Raw genomic sequence first — 16,431 nt, forward strand, 5'->3', positions numbered from 1 at the left:
CCCCTTCGCTGTGTCTCAGATTCAACGTATGTGCCTCAGGGCCTTTGCACTTGCTGTTTCCCCAGCGGAGGTGGCTCTTCCTGCAGGAAGATGCACCGTTCACACCCTCTCTTCAGTTACGTCCCTTCAGATGTCTCCTCCGCTCCACAAAAAGCTTTCCTGCTCTAAAACCACACCCTTTATCTCTCTCTGCCTCCTGTGGATGTCTCATCTCTCGCTGTGCCCATCACTGCCTTGTTTCCTTGCTTACAGTCTGTTTCCTGGTTTGCATGAAACTCCATGAGCTCAGAGCCTGGGCCTGCTCCACTCAGGATTTATCCTCGGATGTTGGCAGTGCCTGGCATCATTGGCCATCGGCCAGCATCATTAAATACGGCCCCGGAAGACTGAGCATGGCCCAGTGTGAGGGAGTGAAACCTTGCTCGTGGATTCCAGCCTTCTGTTTCACTCGGGCCCCAAAGAGAAGCTCCTAGTCAACCACAACAACAATGGGACTGTTCACCTGACCCGAGGGCAGGAAAGTTACCTGGTCTTTCTGAAGCTTGGTGTGTCTAGGGAATGGATACCACTTGCCAGTATCCCGAAGGGAGACTTCATCAATTAGATATAGCCTGGGAGAGAGTCAAATTTCATCACTGCGGTTTGTGTTAAGGGGGAAAATATATATCTCATTGCACAATTTATTTACATTCCTCTCCAGCTCTCATGACTTCTGAGAAATCCCTTTTGGACAGTTTCGAGTCTCAGAGGCAGCCCTGAAGCTCCCTTCTCCACCCTGGTCCTGGCATCAGGAATGATGAATGGAAGGTCAGGAGAGAAGCTAGTGTTTGACTAAATGCTGTCCATTCTCAGGCAACAAGGAGGAAAGGCTGATAAAGCACTCCCCCATCTGCCAGGGGCAAAACCTTTAGCAGAAAAGTATATCACCATCCTTATTAATAAAGTCCAGGGTCAGAAAATGGCCAAATATTCATAGGACAAGCTCCACTCAAAGCTTCGAAGCTGACTAAGCTTGTTTAAAACACATCATTGAATTAAAAATGAATATCAAGCACATTAGATGTTGAAAAAACTTTAGCTAAAAGGGACAAGCAATGAAGTTTTTAAAACTTGAATTAATAATAAATCTTTTTTCATTCTTTCATTTCCTTTTTAAAATTTTTTATTGAAGTAGAGTTGATTTACAATGTTGTGTTAATTTCTGCTGTACGGCAAAGTGATTCAGTTATATATATATATATATATATACATTCTTTTTTGTTAAATTTATTTAGTTGGTTGTGCCAGGTCTTGACTGTGGCATGAGTGCTCCTTAGTTGCAGCTCACAGGCTCCTTAGCTGTGACATGCGAACTCTTAGTTGCAGTATGCACGTGGGATCTAGTTCCCTGACCAGGGATCAAACCCAGGCCCTCTGCATTGGGAGTGCAGAGTCTTAACCACTGCACCACCAAGGAAGTCCCTATACATTCGTTTTTTTATATTCTTTTCCATTATGGTTTTTCATAGGATATTGAATATAGTTCTCTATGCTGTGCAGTGGGACCTTGTTGTTTATCCGTTCTGTATGTAACAGCTTACGTCTGCTAAACCCAACCTCCCACTCCATCCCTCCCCAGACCCCCTCCCCCTTGGCAACCACAAGTCTGTTCTCTATGTCTGTGGGTCTGTTTTGTAGATAGGTTCATCTATGTCATAGTTTAGATTCCGCATATAAGTGATATCGTATGGTATTTGTCCTTCTCTTTCTGACTTACTCACTTAGTATGATAATCTCCAGCTGCATCCATGTTGCTGCAAATGGCATTATTTCATTCTCTTTTGGCTGAGTAATATTCCATTGTACATATGTACCACATCTTCTTCATCCATTCATCTGTCGATGGACACTTAGGTTGCTTCCGTGTCTTAGCTACTGTGAATAGTATTGCTATGAACATAAGGGTGCATGTATCTTTTTAAGTGATAGTTCTGTCCAGGTATATTCCCAGGAGTGGGACTGCTGGATCATATGGTAGTTCTAATAGTAGGTCATTTTTGACATGTGAGCCATATTGTACAAACTTCAACCACCAAACAAAGACCTGTCCGACTTAGGAAGAAACAAGCATTTCCTTCTCACTGAAGCTTTGCTACGCCCAGTTGGGGGAACCCCACGTAACTGGTGTTGCATTTGTCTTCTCCGTTCATGGTAACTGTAGGCAATGGGGAATGAGATTAGGAAACCACCTCTGCAATGTTAGGGACTCACCACAAGGCTCTTCTTAAGGCCTGGAGAACATAATTTACCCTCTTGCAGCTTGATCTCTTACACCAACGCCGTGATTGATATGGGTCTCAGATTTCTTTTTTTTAAAATTATTTATTTATTTATTTTTGACTGTGTTGTGTCTTCATTGCTGCATGCGGGCTTTCTCTAGTTGCGGCGAGCGGGGGCTACTCTTCGTTGCGGTGCACGGGCTTCTCGTTGCAGTGGCTTCTCTTGTTGCGGAGCACGGGCTCTAGGCATGTGGGCTTCAGCAGTTGTGGAGTGCAGGCTCAGTATTTGTGGCTCACAGGCTCTAGAGCGCAGGCTCAGCTGTTGTGGCACACGGGCTTAGTTGTTCCATGGCATGTGGGATCAGGGATTGAACCCACATGCCCTGCATTGGCAGGTGGATTCTTAACCCCTGTGCCCCCAGGGGAGTCCCTCAGATTTCTAAGTTTCCTTCATGGTAAAGATCTGACGAGCCTAACAAGAGGATTCTGGCTGATGCATCATTTCTAGAGGCAAGAGGAGAATGGCAGGTGATGGCTCTGAGTGAAATACAGAATTTGTGTTCAGTACACCGGAAAGCAGGGCCACCGGAGGCGGGGTTTGGGCAGAGCCTCCCCTGCCCTTTGGACTTGGGGTCTGAGGTTAGAGATGAATAGAAAGAACACAGTCTGTGCTGGCTTTGGGGGACACAGGTAAGAGATCACCTGTTCGTGGTCTTCTTAGGGCATGAATTCCATGGAAATGGGACCTGGTGTGGCCTCAGGCAAAGCAGGATGCTCTCAGGTGGGCTCAGGGTATTGCCTCCTTCTCCTTGGGTCTTGCTCTAGGGCATCAGTGAAAAAAAAAAAAAAAGAAAGAAAGAAAGAAAGAAAGAAAACCTCCATCCCAGGTATTTCCATTCTCTGGATGTGCATGAGTATCTTCAATGCACATGGTAGACTCAAAAGGTTTTGGCTTCAACCAATCCAGCATTAATGTTTGTGAACTTGAAATGCATGTTTCAGTCTCATTCCAAATCGACTTTGTTCATTTTCTGTGGCTGCTACAACAAATCACCACCAATGCAGTGGCTTAAGAACAGCACAGATGTATTTATGATCTTAGCAGCTCTGTAGATCAGAAGTCCTACAGGGGTCTCATGGGGCTCAAACCAAGGAGTCTGCAGGGCTGCGTTCCTCTCTGGAAGCTCTAGGGGAAGATACGCTTCCCTGCTTTTTTCAGCTTCTAGAGGCACCTGTGTTCCTTGTCTCTTGGCCTTTTCATCCTCAAAGTCAGCCAAGAGCGGGCTGAGTCCTCACAGCCCATCACTCTCACTTGCTTCTACCGTCATATCTTCTCTGACTCTTCTCCTGACTCCCTCTCCCACTTTTAAGGATCTTTGTGTTTACATCGGAGCCCATCAAGATAATTCAGGAAAATCTCCCTATTTAAGGTCAGCTGATTAGCAATCTTAGTTCCATCTGCAACCTTAATTTCCCTTTGCCATGTAATGTACATGTTCACTGGTCAGGGATTAGGGCATGGACAGCTTTGGGGGTCATTGTTCTGCTCTATATTAACCAAATTAGCCACAGAGGTACCCCACAGTCAGAAGATATTTACACACATACACACCCTGCACACATGCACAAACACACACCCTAACAATATTTCAGGCCTAAACTCCAAGACAAGGTGGGTAACTGGTCATGGTCCAACACAAGCTCACTTGTCTTCTATGCCTCAGCCAATATTCACCCTCCTTCTTGTAACTTTGTGCCATTTAATCATGTAACACGACAGCATTCTATGGGGCCTCCGTAGGACAGAAAACCCTTATGTCCTCCACCTGCCTCTTGTCTGTAGAAAACCTTTAGCCAAAGAATAAATTTAGTTAGAGAAATGGAAAAAATGCAGAAACAAAGGAAAACAGTCAAACAAGACAAAATAATAGTAGTGTCACCATTAAACAGTCAACAACCTTTAGTTTCTCCTCAAGGGCTATAGGTAATATTCTAAGCCACATTCTTTGAGCTGTTTTGCAGATACTGAAGCCCCCACCAGGTAGAAGAAGTCAACTACATGATGACCAGACTGTAACCCTGACATAAGCTTCTGCATCTTGCACATTTCTGAGAACTGGCCTCAAGGAAATGGGAACAAACTGACCCTGGAGCTGAATGTTAATTGTATTTAAAACAATCAAGATGATGCTAGTCAAACCACTGCATGACCAATTTCAAGATCATTGTCAGAGCTGACTGTGCTGTTTTGCACATAGCCCCCACTTCCCCCCACCTATACACTCTTGAAACTTCCCTTTAAAATGCCTTGCCCCCAATCGGCAATGGGGAGTTGGTTCTTTGGGACATGAGTCCCCTTATTCCCAGGACTGTCAGCTTTCTCAATAAAGATGTCTTTCCTTTAGCCCAACACTTGTCTCTCAGTGCTGGATTCTTTTTTTTTTTTTTCTTTTTTTTTTTGGCAGTACGCGGGCCTCTTACTGCTGTGGCCTCTCCCGTTGCGGAGCACAGCCTCCAGACGCGCAGGCTCAGTGGCCATGGCTCACGGGCCCAGCCGCTCCGCGGCATGTGGGATCTTCCCAGACCGGGGCACGAACCCGCGTCCCCTGCATCAGCAGGCGGACTCTCAACCATTGCGCCACCAGGGAAGCCCAGTGCTGGATTCCTGATCAACAAGCAGCCGAGCCTGTGTTCCGTAACAATCACAGCAAATGAATTAGCCTTCACTGGTATCTGAACCTTTGAAATGTTGAGAGCAAAGTATAAAAATACTCGATAATATGCAATTTAGTATATTCCTGTAGAGATTTTTAAATGATGCTATAAAATGCAAATTAACTTTAAAACAAAATTTCCAATGACAAAAATACTTTCATAGACACCAAATATCTTTAAACACATTATTCTTCATTTTGTCTTTGCATAGGCACTTCTTGTAATGCCTTCAGTATGTCAGGCATGTTGCTAGGGGTGTGACAATGCCCTAGAGAGGTAAGGGGACTGCATTTTTTTTTTTTTTTTTTTTTTTTTGCGGTACGCGGGCCTCTCACTGTTGTGGCCTCTCGCGTTGCGGAGCACAGGCTCCGGACGCGCAGGCTCAGCGGCCGTGGCTCACAGGCCCAGCCGTTCCGCGGCATGTGGGATCTTCCCGGACCGGGGCACGAACCCACGTCCCCTGCATCGGCAGGCGGACTCTCAACCACCGCGCCACCAGGGAAGCCCAGGGGACTGCCATTTTTAAGTTTACATTGGAGGGGAGAGGATAAGTTGATCACTATTTTCTCATCTCTATAACAAATCAGATCTAATGTTTTAGATATGCCAAGTCATGGATCAAAAGTATGTATGTTGGTATCATTTTCACTCTACCCCCTAATTATGGTTACTTCCCACACACAATTATGTCGAGAGGTTAGGAAAGCGCAGGGTTGGGGAGCAGGAGGGCTGAGTTTCTGCGTGAGCTCAGCAACTCTCTAACTATATGAGCAAGACGAAGCCATCCAACCTCTGTGGGCCTTTGCCGCCTCGCTGGAAACAAGGAGAGAGCTGCACCAGTGACTTCTAAGATCTCTCTCAACATGTTTATTTATGTTCCAGGCCAGGTTAGGATGACATTCCGGGGGCGGGGGGGGGAAATCCCATTAGATGCTCAATATACAGAACACATTAGTGAAATATTACTATGAAAAGAGAGGTTGACCAGTTGTCCCCAGCCAAGGCCGCCCACAGGTCACAGTACATTCTGTTGGTTAAAACATTTCAAACAGAAATAACCCCAGGAAAGGATCCACCCTATGCAGAATTCCTCAGAGCAGTGAGGGTGATTCTGCCTTTGCTGGGTCCATCAATACCTGTGTGACTCTCCCTGGACTCCTCCCTCCTGTGGCTCCCACGACCCATGTAGACACATCTGGGTTGTGGACAGTCCTCTGTGTCCATTTTTCCATTAGTCCCAGGTATCTGGCATCCACCATGCTGCTGGGGCTCCTCTGGGTTCCCTCTTAGACAAGACCAAGTTGACTCACACCAGTGCCTCTTCTGCATGACCCATGCCAAGTCATCAGGAAATATTGTGGAGGTCAGTCCCAGCTTGGCCCCCTCGCTGATGGTTATAGGCTCCTGGGGCTTTCTCAGGCCCCAAAGCCCAAGCACCTGCTTCTCCCGACTGCAGAGAACCCACTGCAGACCACCGAATGGCCTCATGAACTCTCTCGTCACTAAGGGTGAACTACCCCCTCCCCACTTAAGGGAAGAGGAAGGAGGGGTAGGATGAACGTGAAACATACAAAATGCAGCCGTTCTCTTCAAAGAAATCTCTTCACTCATTTATTTTTCCCCATCGGATCCCTTGGTACATCCTTAATCCTAGATGAGTGCTTAGGACTTGTGAAACGTATTTTTAAAAGACTCTCTTGTGTAAATTCCGTCTGACCTCATAGGCCGTTTGGTACATGATATCTATCGCACTGGAACGTGTGACAGATAACCACATGCTTCATTAAACGTGCTGTGCGTATGTCATAAGTCAGGGAAATATGTCATAAACTTAGGAGGTAGATGCTGTAGCAGACACAGTGGATTACCTACCCAAATGGACTTTCCACGCCCATCCTTGCTGGCATATTTATTCAGCACGCTCCCTGCAGGCTTCCAAGATCCCAGGGAAGGGGCATTTCCCCAGATGGAAGGTGAGGAGTGCCCGGAATCCCATTTCCCTGTCCGTCTTTGCGACTGAAGCTAGCGTGGAACCCAGGTCTGGTCCTTGAGATGGAGGAGGAATCTACCAGGAGCTCCAGGAAAAAAATCTTCCAGGCTCTTCAAAAGAGACAACCAGGATAAACAAAATGTGTTGTGCCCATACGATGGGATCTTATTTGGCCATAAGGAGGAATGATACCTGCTATAACAGGGATGAACTTAAAAACATGATGCTAAGCGAAAGAAGCCAAACACAAAAGCCACCTCCTCCTGTATATGAAATATACAGGAAAAGCAGACCTATAGAGACAGAAACACAGTAGTGGTCATCATGGCCTGGACAGAAGGGAGAACGTGCAGTGACTGTTAACGGTGCTGTTTGGGGTGATGAAAACATTCTGCAGCAAGATGGAGGTGACGGTTGCACAACACCGTGAATGTACTAAACGCTAATGATTTACCCTTTAAAATGGTTAAAATGGTGAATTCTGTGTTTTTTCAATTTTATATCGAAGTATAGTTGATTTACAATGTTGTGTTAGTTTCAGGTATACAGCAAAGTGATTCAGTTATGCATATACCTGTGTTATGTGTGTTTTATTGCAACTTGGAGCAAGGAGGGAACCAGGAAGAAGCAGGTGTTTCCCTGATGTCCTTGCAGCAGTGAAGGATGGCCACATGACCCTGGGCACACACTGGGCTCCAGCCCAGTGGCCGAGGATGGCTGAGCACAGAGATGCAGAGAGACGGGGACCCTGATGTCTATGCTGAGCTCATCACACTCAGTTCGGGAACATCTCCACCTCTGGGTTTCTTATTATGGAAGATTTTTTTTAATGTGCCACATAAAAGCAGCGCTCATTGGAATAATTATCATCTCTTTTCGGACCGCTACACAATTTCCTTCTCGACTAACTGCGGATCGCAAAAAATACAGTTTGCCAGGAAATATTCCCTTGAATTCCCAGAGGACAAGATACTTCTTTCCAGTCCCCTTGAGAAAGTCTCTACCCAAACAGCAGAACTAAAGACCAAATTTGATTTCATCTCCATTCCAGATATGATTAAACTAATTTTGTTATAGAGGGAGGGAGGGGGTCAGGAACGCAGGAGTTGAACAGAGCTGTTAAGGTTTAATTTCTTGTTTGTTTCCTGCAGCCTCTGGACGTTTCTGAGGTCCTTCAAGGGTATGAATACATCCTGCAGAAATCATGGAGTAAATGGTACCCTTATGGCCCAAAAGACTTCAATGTGGCTGATTTGCTGCCCAGGTGAGATATAAATGCTCAGAAAAGTTGCTCTCAATGCCTGGAGGCTGCAGCTGAGAACTAATGCTATTTAGCTTGCAGCCACCTATCCAACCATCCCTCTATTCAGTGACCCCAAATAAAATTAGTTTTACGTCATTTAAATTTGGAGACCAAAACTAAGTTTGCAACTTAGAGTGAGAGCCTTCAACAATGGAAGGAAAAAAAAGATCTGGTCCCGTGGGAATTCACATGAAATGGTTCTAGCAGTACGATGGTCTGGAAGATCACCAGCGAGCAGGAGAGGAAAGAAAGGCTGGTGTGAGACGACATGATAAGAGCCCAGCGGAGTCCTGCCATAGCCGATAAAACCGTTCCCAAAGGGTTCAAGAGCAGCTCATTTTGCCCGGAAGGACCCAGAAATCAGCTACTCAGGGAAACACGTACAGTTACTGGGAGGCGAGAGTTCTCATGATTTAATTTTCTTCTTTATATTTTTTTCCTGATCTGTCCCACAATAAACACGGATGATTTTTCAAAATAAGAAAAACATCTTACTTTTTAAAATATTTTTAATTCATACTGTCTACAAGGTAATGGGAAAATAGGTTTTGAAAGACGTTTGGATAAGAAAGGCAAATTCTTTCCTATCTTCTTGTGTTTTTTAAACTTTTTCTTAAAACACGTTTTGAGATGTTCAGGTTTTTCTGGGATGTGTGATTTCTCAGGATAGTAATTGGATCCCCCAGGCAGCTCTGCCTACAGCTCACTGCCTGAAGCCTCAGTTGAAATGGATGTAAAACATTTATTTTACCTAAACTGACAGTTTTCAGCCCATTGAACAAAATCAGGGAAACACATGTTTCAGAGTTTGATGTTTAAATAAAACCATAAATGTACTGGGTGGAGAAGGGGGATGTTGCCCCTTTCTTGCATTCAAAGGACCTGAAATTTGAGGTATTCCCTGTGATAAATAATGTCTCAGCAACTCTGGGTGAGAGAATATTCTACAGACCCATTACGGCCTCTTTAACCACAAAGCAGGAGAGGAGGACCACAAGACGATTTCCTACGTGGAGACATTCATATTTAGCAATTTGCTTTGCCAGAGAATTCTTTCCTCAATTTAGTGTAAACAAAAATGTCAGCCACACCCTGCAGTAAAAACCCATCAAGCTTTGCTCCTCTCTGTGCATTAGGAAAGGAAAACTCTTTCTGTCTGCCAAGTATTTTGTTTCCTTTAAAACTTGGAAGTGCGCAGATCTTCGCAGCTGTCCAAAGCCATGTTTATGAATAAAATACTTTTCATATGAAAATAACTAATGAAATTAATAATAATAAAGCTTAAATATAAGATCTGCATAAGAATAGCCTCCTCGGAGCACCTCCTCCCAGGATGGCTTCATAGGGGAAATGGCAGGATCCTGGCCACCCACATAGAACCTTGATTAACAGAGCATGTGTGTACGTGTGTGGCTGTGTGTGTGTGTAAAATTTCAAAGCTGTTGATTTCAAATCTGAGAATCTCCCCGCTCCCCATCACCATTAACTCTCACCATGTGCTATGTCTTCGTTGACTCAGTTTCTGAAGCAGGAGGAGGAGGTCCTACTCCCATCCCAGGGATCTCTGAGTGAGCCGTCCTTGCCAGGGGCTTCCTCACCAGTCATCTGCACCATTTGGAGGGAACTGAGAAGTTCGTTATCCTCTCGAGTAGATTGACTTGTGTCCCCCAAAAGTTGTCTCCAAGTCCTAACTCCCAGGACCTGTGAATGTGACCTTATTTAGAAATAGTGTCTTTGTAGATGCAAGGACCTCGAGATGAGCCCAAACTGGATTTAGGGTGGGTTCTAAACCCTATGCCGGATGTCCTTACAAGAGAAAGGAGCAGAGATTGAAAACATAGAGACAGAGGAGAAGCTCAAGGGAGAGGGAATGTGAAGACAGAGGCAGAGAGCCAAGGGATGCATCTACAGGCCAGGGATTGGCAGCTGCCACCAGAAGTGGGAGAAAAGGATAAATGGATTCTTCCTCTGAGCAACCAGAAGGAACCAACACTGCCAACACCTTGATTGGGGGTTTATGGCCACCAGAACTGTGAAAGAATATATTTCTGTTGTTTTAAGCCACAGAGTTGTGGTAAGTTGTTTCTCAGCTTAAAGAAGTGAATGTACTCTCCTGACATAGAACCTGGTGGTTCAGCCACAGTCTCCAAACCCTGGGTTATTCCACCTCCTTTTAGCTGCCAGCTCCACCCAGAGCTCAGCCCCCTCCTTCCATCCCACCTGCTCAGGTCTCTTCTGCTGTGTTTCTCCTACCTGCCAGTATAAGCCTTGGCTGCATCAGAATTACAAGGTGAGTTTTTAAGCAATACGAGACCAGGACGGCACCAAAGATAAATTAAATAAGACTGTATTGAGGTGGGGGGTGGAGGGTGAGAGTGAGGCTTGAACACCTGAATTTTGTAACAGCCTCCAGTGTTGGTAATTTCAGCTGATGTACAGGACCCTGTACCAGCTCTGGGGCCTCCAGCTGGCATCCACCCTACTCCCCTCCCCATACTGCCCACTGAGGTCTCTTCCACAACCACATTGGTGTAGCTCCCTGCACCCATGGGATTCAAATTTGAGGTTGCATAAGAATTTCCTGGGTGGTCTATCAAAGCGCAAATTCCCAGGCTCCTACCCACAAAGACAATTCTGTAAATCTGGTGTAGGTCCAAGAATACGAATTTTTAACAATCTTGAACTTTGTTGAACATTAGAATCTCCTTGGGAGCTTTACCAAAAAAAACCAGTGCCCAATTGAATCAGAAACACTGTGGGAAAGACACAGGCATCAGAATTGTAAAAAATTTTCAGCTGATTCCAACTTTTAGCCAAGCTTGAGATCCACTGTCTCAAGAAGTGCCTACTGAGTGCCAGCTACAGTGATGAATGAAGTAGATGATTCATGCTGGCAGGGAGGCCAGATATTATTAATCATTTAAATATACAATAAATATACAATTCTAAACTGTACTGAGTACTCTGATGGAAAAGAATGCAGTACTATAAGATAGACTGATATGGGACCAGGGGTTGCCTCTCTGAGCAGAAGAGATAACAAGTGGAGTGTGGGGACCACAGCATCCCAAGTAGAGAGAACAGCACATGCAAAGGCCCTGGGGCAGGGGGACATTTGAGTAACCAAGGAAAAGCTTGTGTGGCTGAAAGGCAGTTAGCCAAGTAAAGGAATGGGAGTGATTTTACTCAGAAGGGAGAAAAATAGAAAAGGAACAGTTCTGAAGTGTGGGAAGGTGAAGGCAGACCAAGCTAGCTGAGTTGGATGTGCAGGGTTTGAGCTGTGTGTGCATTACCCAAATAGAGATGATATGCAAGCAGTGAGATACACTCATCTGCCCCAGAGCTGGAGACCCAAATCTAGCAGTCTTCACCCTGTAGAAGATATTACAGCCATGGGTTACATCAACTTACTTAAGAATCATCTTAGATGCCCCCTTTTCCCTACCTGTGTACCCCAGACCAATCAATTACAGTCTTCTTTTTTTTTTAGCCCCACTGCGTGGCACATGGGATCTTAATTCCCCAACCAGGTATCCAACCCATGCCCCCTGCAGTGGAAACTTGGAGTCCTAACCACTGAACCACCAGGGAAGTCCCAATTAAAGAGCCTTTTTGATTCCATCTACCTCCCAGGTTCACCCTCTCCTCTCAATCACCAGCATGTCTGCCCTGCTGTTAATCAAACTCCTGACTCAGTTTCTCCTTTTCCTAATCCATCCTTCACACCAATCCAGAGCAAGCTGATCTGATCTTATCCCTCCTTTGCTAGCAACTTTTCCACAGCTCAGAGTCACCTATAGAACAAAATATGCCATCCTTGGCATAATGGCCAAAGGCCTTTGTTATCCGACCTCTGCTTGCTTGTCCAGCCTTGTCTGCACTACTCCAGACCCTCAGACACCCTGCTCCCCAACCTCGCTGTGCTACTAGCTGTCATTGGCTGCCCTCCTGAGTTTCCCAATAAGGCAGCATCTTGGCATATGTATGTCTCCCTCTGTCTGTAAAGACCTCCAACATGCCTAGAATTTTGTCAGCTCGGCACCTCTCTTCTCCTTTTTGGGAGATGTCCTTTTACAACCTCCAACAGGTGATACAGGTGGGAGCTGTTATCCTCTGGCAGACCTGGCCCTGCAGCACAGGGTAGACCCATGGCCAACCTGAACCATCACAGTTCCTCCTAGGACTTTGGAACTTGGGGTCAGAGGGAGAGAGGGGTCAGTACCTTTCTGACATGAAGATGAACAGGATATGGTAATGGGGAGCTGTCAGCAGCCTCATTCCCCACGAGGTGGAGAAAGCCCATCTCCAGGGTGAAGTACTGAGGCTGATGTCGTTGATGAGAAGCAGGAGGATGGCCCGGCAGACTCACTGGAGGCCCGGCCCAGGTATGTGTGAGGCCACGTGATCCTTCCAACATTCTCCATTTACACCTAAGCTGGTCTGAATTAGATAACCGTCCCTTGCAGGCTTAATGCGTGAATCTACAGCATTGGTGGAGGAGAAGAGTGAAGGAAGTTTGGGGGCAGGTGGGCATAGTCCCTATAGATGAGCAAGTTCAATGCAAGACAGTCACAGAGCCCAGAAGAGGTCCTGGGGTGGCCACTCAGCTTCTGGGATCCTGAAACCTCTGAGCCCTTAATCCCCCAAAGCTGGGGCTGCTCATCTACCTGGCAAGCAAGGACTCCCTCGCTGAGCCCCCATACGGTCCAATGATGGACATGTTCCAAAAAGATAATAGTGACAGGCGAATAGTGGAATGCCTCAGGCTTGACCCTGAAACCCTCACCCTTCCAGACACTGATACCTTCGCCTGCCTGGGATCTGCCCTCACGTGGCCATTGGGGCGTCCCATCTCCTGTTCCCCTTCAATTATCAGTCCCAAATGCACCAGCTTCATTTCCTGGTATGTGACACACGTGGTCCCCCTTATATAAAGTTCCTTGGATCTCTGCCTCCGTGGATGAACAGTGATCCATGTGTGGGTGCCACCCTCGTGGCTCAGGATGGAGGGTGGAGAGGGCAAGGTTGGACAGAGACTCAAATTGGACTGTGTGGTGGTCCTGAGGTCTGTTCCCATGCCCTGGGTGCAGAGGCCACGTGTCCAGGAGCTTTCTTCAGCCATGCCGAGGTCAGGCCTGTCCTCCTGAGCCTTCCAGAACCCAATTCTTTGCCCAGTGGTAGAATTCCCACCCACACAGCACAGCTGATATGAACAAAAGGAAATGAATTCAAGCCGTTGTGAGTTGAAGAAAGTCTCTTAGAAAAATTTTGCCTTAAAGAATTGGATTTTAATGTTACATTGATAATTAATCTTTTCCTGACTTGAGAAGTTTTCTGTCCTATTTAACACCATGGCTTTGCATCTTTGTATCTGTTGTACCTAATTATAAAGCATAGGTCACAAGAAATGGGTTCTCAAGAAATGCCCTCGAGCTGCAACTCCTGGCAAATCAGCTCTAAAAGAGTGGTAGAAATAGTCACTCCTGGGAAGATGGAGGTTGTCTGCTGGGCTTTTAAGTATGTGAAGATCACATAGACATCTTAAATGCAACAGATCTGAAATCAAACTACCATGGTCTAATCAACCCTTTGCACACCTGTTGTTCCCACCCCAAATTGCTTCACCAAGTCAGGCATCTCAAATCCAATGCCAGATCCCACTGAGGTTACAATGCCCAATCCTCTCCTCTGCCCGCCTCCATGCTATCAGGAAATCCTCTTCTGTCCCTACCTGGCCATGTGATATTCCTGGTTGAAACACTTCGATGGATCTTTGTCACCCACAAGATAAATTCCAAACTACCATCTCTTGACACACAAAACCCTCCATAATTTAGCCACTGCCTCTCTTTTCAACCCTGCCACCTAGGGTGACCGTCTGTCCCAGTTTTCCCAGGACTAAGGAGGTTCCCAGGATGTGGGACCTTCAGTTCTAAAACCAGGAAAATCCAAGGCAAATGGAGACAAATTGCTTTCCACTCTAGAAATACTGAACTGCCTGTAGTTCTGTTATGGACTGAATGCTTGTGTCCCACCCCCCAAAATCCCTATGTTGAAGCCTTAAGACCCCATGTGATGGTAGCTGAGATGGAGCTTTTGGGAGGTAAACAGGTTTGGATGAGGTCATGAGGGTGGGGCCCCCATGATGGGATTAGTGCCTTTATAAGGAAAAGAAGACAGAGATCTCTCTCCCCTTCCACAGGCACACAGTGAGGAAGGGTATTGTAAGCACACATTGAGAAAGTGGCTGTCTACAAGCCAGGAAGCAGATTTCACCAGAAACCAAATCAGCCAGCACCTTGATTCTGGACTTCCAGCCTCTGGAACTGTGTGAAATTCGTGTCGTTGTTTAAGGCCCCAGGCCAAGGTATTCTGTTACAGCAGCCCGAACTGACTGAGACAAGTTCCCTATTACCCAGCTATGATTTTCCAACATGAAGTGTTGCTTTGTGCTGTTCAGTTAGCCTGCACCTTTTCCCTAGTCCCCCTTTTTACCTGATTAACTGCTATTTATGCTTCAAGACTCAGCAAAGGAGGCTTCTCAGCCTGGAAGTGTTTCTTGGCTTCATGCTGGCACCTCTACTCTGTACCCATGGAGGTCTGGGGGTGCAGCTGTCACGGTACTGTCCTTGGGTGGAACACTGTCCCTGTGTGTCTGGCCCTCATCAGAGGGGAAGTAATCACAGGCTGAACCTGTGTCCCATTCATCCTGTATCCACAGCCCAGCCCAGCATCTGACATGTAGGAAGTGGTCAATCAATGATTGAATCCGTTATCTGGGACACCCATGTATAAATGTTTATTTTAAAAAGTGCTATTTCCAATTCAACAAACTTCTCAACCCTAATTAGCACTTTGGCCATTTTGAATACAGGAACTTTCCAGTTTCGCTTTTCACATGCCAGTGACCAGGAGGAGGCTGATCCAGAATTGACCAAAGGTCCTGGAATAACCTCTGTGTCTACATCACACTTGACGATTGATTTTGGAAATGTGCTATCAGATGCTTAATTTTCTGCACATTTTCTTTGGGACTGAGATATCCAGTAAAACATGTTTTAAATTTGATTATGATAACACACCCTTGTTATAAGCTTAAAGGATGTAATAAATGTAAAGACGTAAAGGTACTTTAAGATATGTAAACACTGATATAAACATAGCATATTATTACTAAGGTTTTCATCCTCAGGATTATTGTGGGGTGGCCTCCTGGCACATCCTCCAGAAAACTGAACATCCGGGGAGGTGTAGAATTGACATGGTTCCTCCCCTCATTAGCACGTGGCTCACACAAATAATGTCACAGTTCTCAGCCTCCAGCTCCATCAAAAATAAGTGGGGACTATAATATCTGTCTCATAGGGTTGGGGTGAAAATGAAATGCTAGTGTCTGAACAAAGCCTAGAGCTCCAGAGGAGAACAGTGTTGGTGATGGTGCTGGAAGGGGATGGCACTGGGATGGTGTTGGTTTGGGATGGTGGTCATGTTAATGATGACGGTGCTGATGATGTTGGTGCTGGTGATGATGGTGGTGATGGTGATAAGATGGTGCTGATGGTGCTTGTGATGGTGGTGTTGGGATGGTGGGTCTGAAAGCTGTCAGATGGCCTTGACAAGGCTCAGTGTTCTGCTCATAAGGAAGGTGGCCAGTAAATGTTTTTTGACTGAATAAATGAAACAAGTGACTTGGGGGTCCTTTTATTCCACTATACTTTGTCACCATTTTAAATTCAACAGGCTAGAAAGACAAATATCACATGATATCACTTGTATGTAGAAACTAAAAAAAAATGATACAAATGAACTTATTTACAAAACAGAAATGGACTCACAGACATAGAAAACAAATTTACAATTACCATAGGGGAAAGTGGGGGCGGGAGGGATAAATTAGGAGTTTGGGATTAACATATACACACCACTATATATAAAATGGGTAAACAACAAGGACCTACTATACAGCAAAAGGAACTATACTCAATATCTTGTAATAACCTATAATGGAAAAGAATCTGAAAAAGAATATGTGTGTGTGTGTGTGTGTGCCTGTGGATACATATATATAAAATGGAATCACTTTGTTGTATAATTGAAACTAACACAACATTGTAAATTAACTATACTTCAATTTTAAAAGTTTTTGAAAAAGAAAAGAGAAAAGA

The sequence above is a fragment of the Phocoena phocoena genome, chromosome 7, assembly GCF_963924675.1.
Source record: "Phocoena phocoena chromosome 7, mPhoPho1.1, whole genome shotgun sequence".
NCBI lineage: Eukaryota > Metazoa > Chordata > Mammalia > Artiodactyla > Phocoenidae > Phocoena > Phocoena phocoena.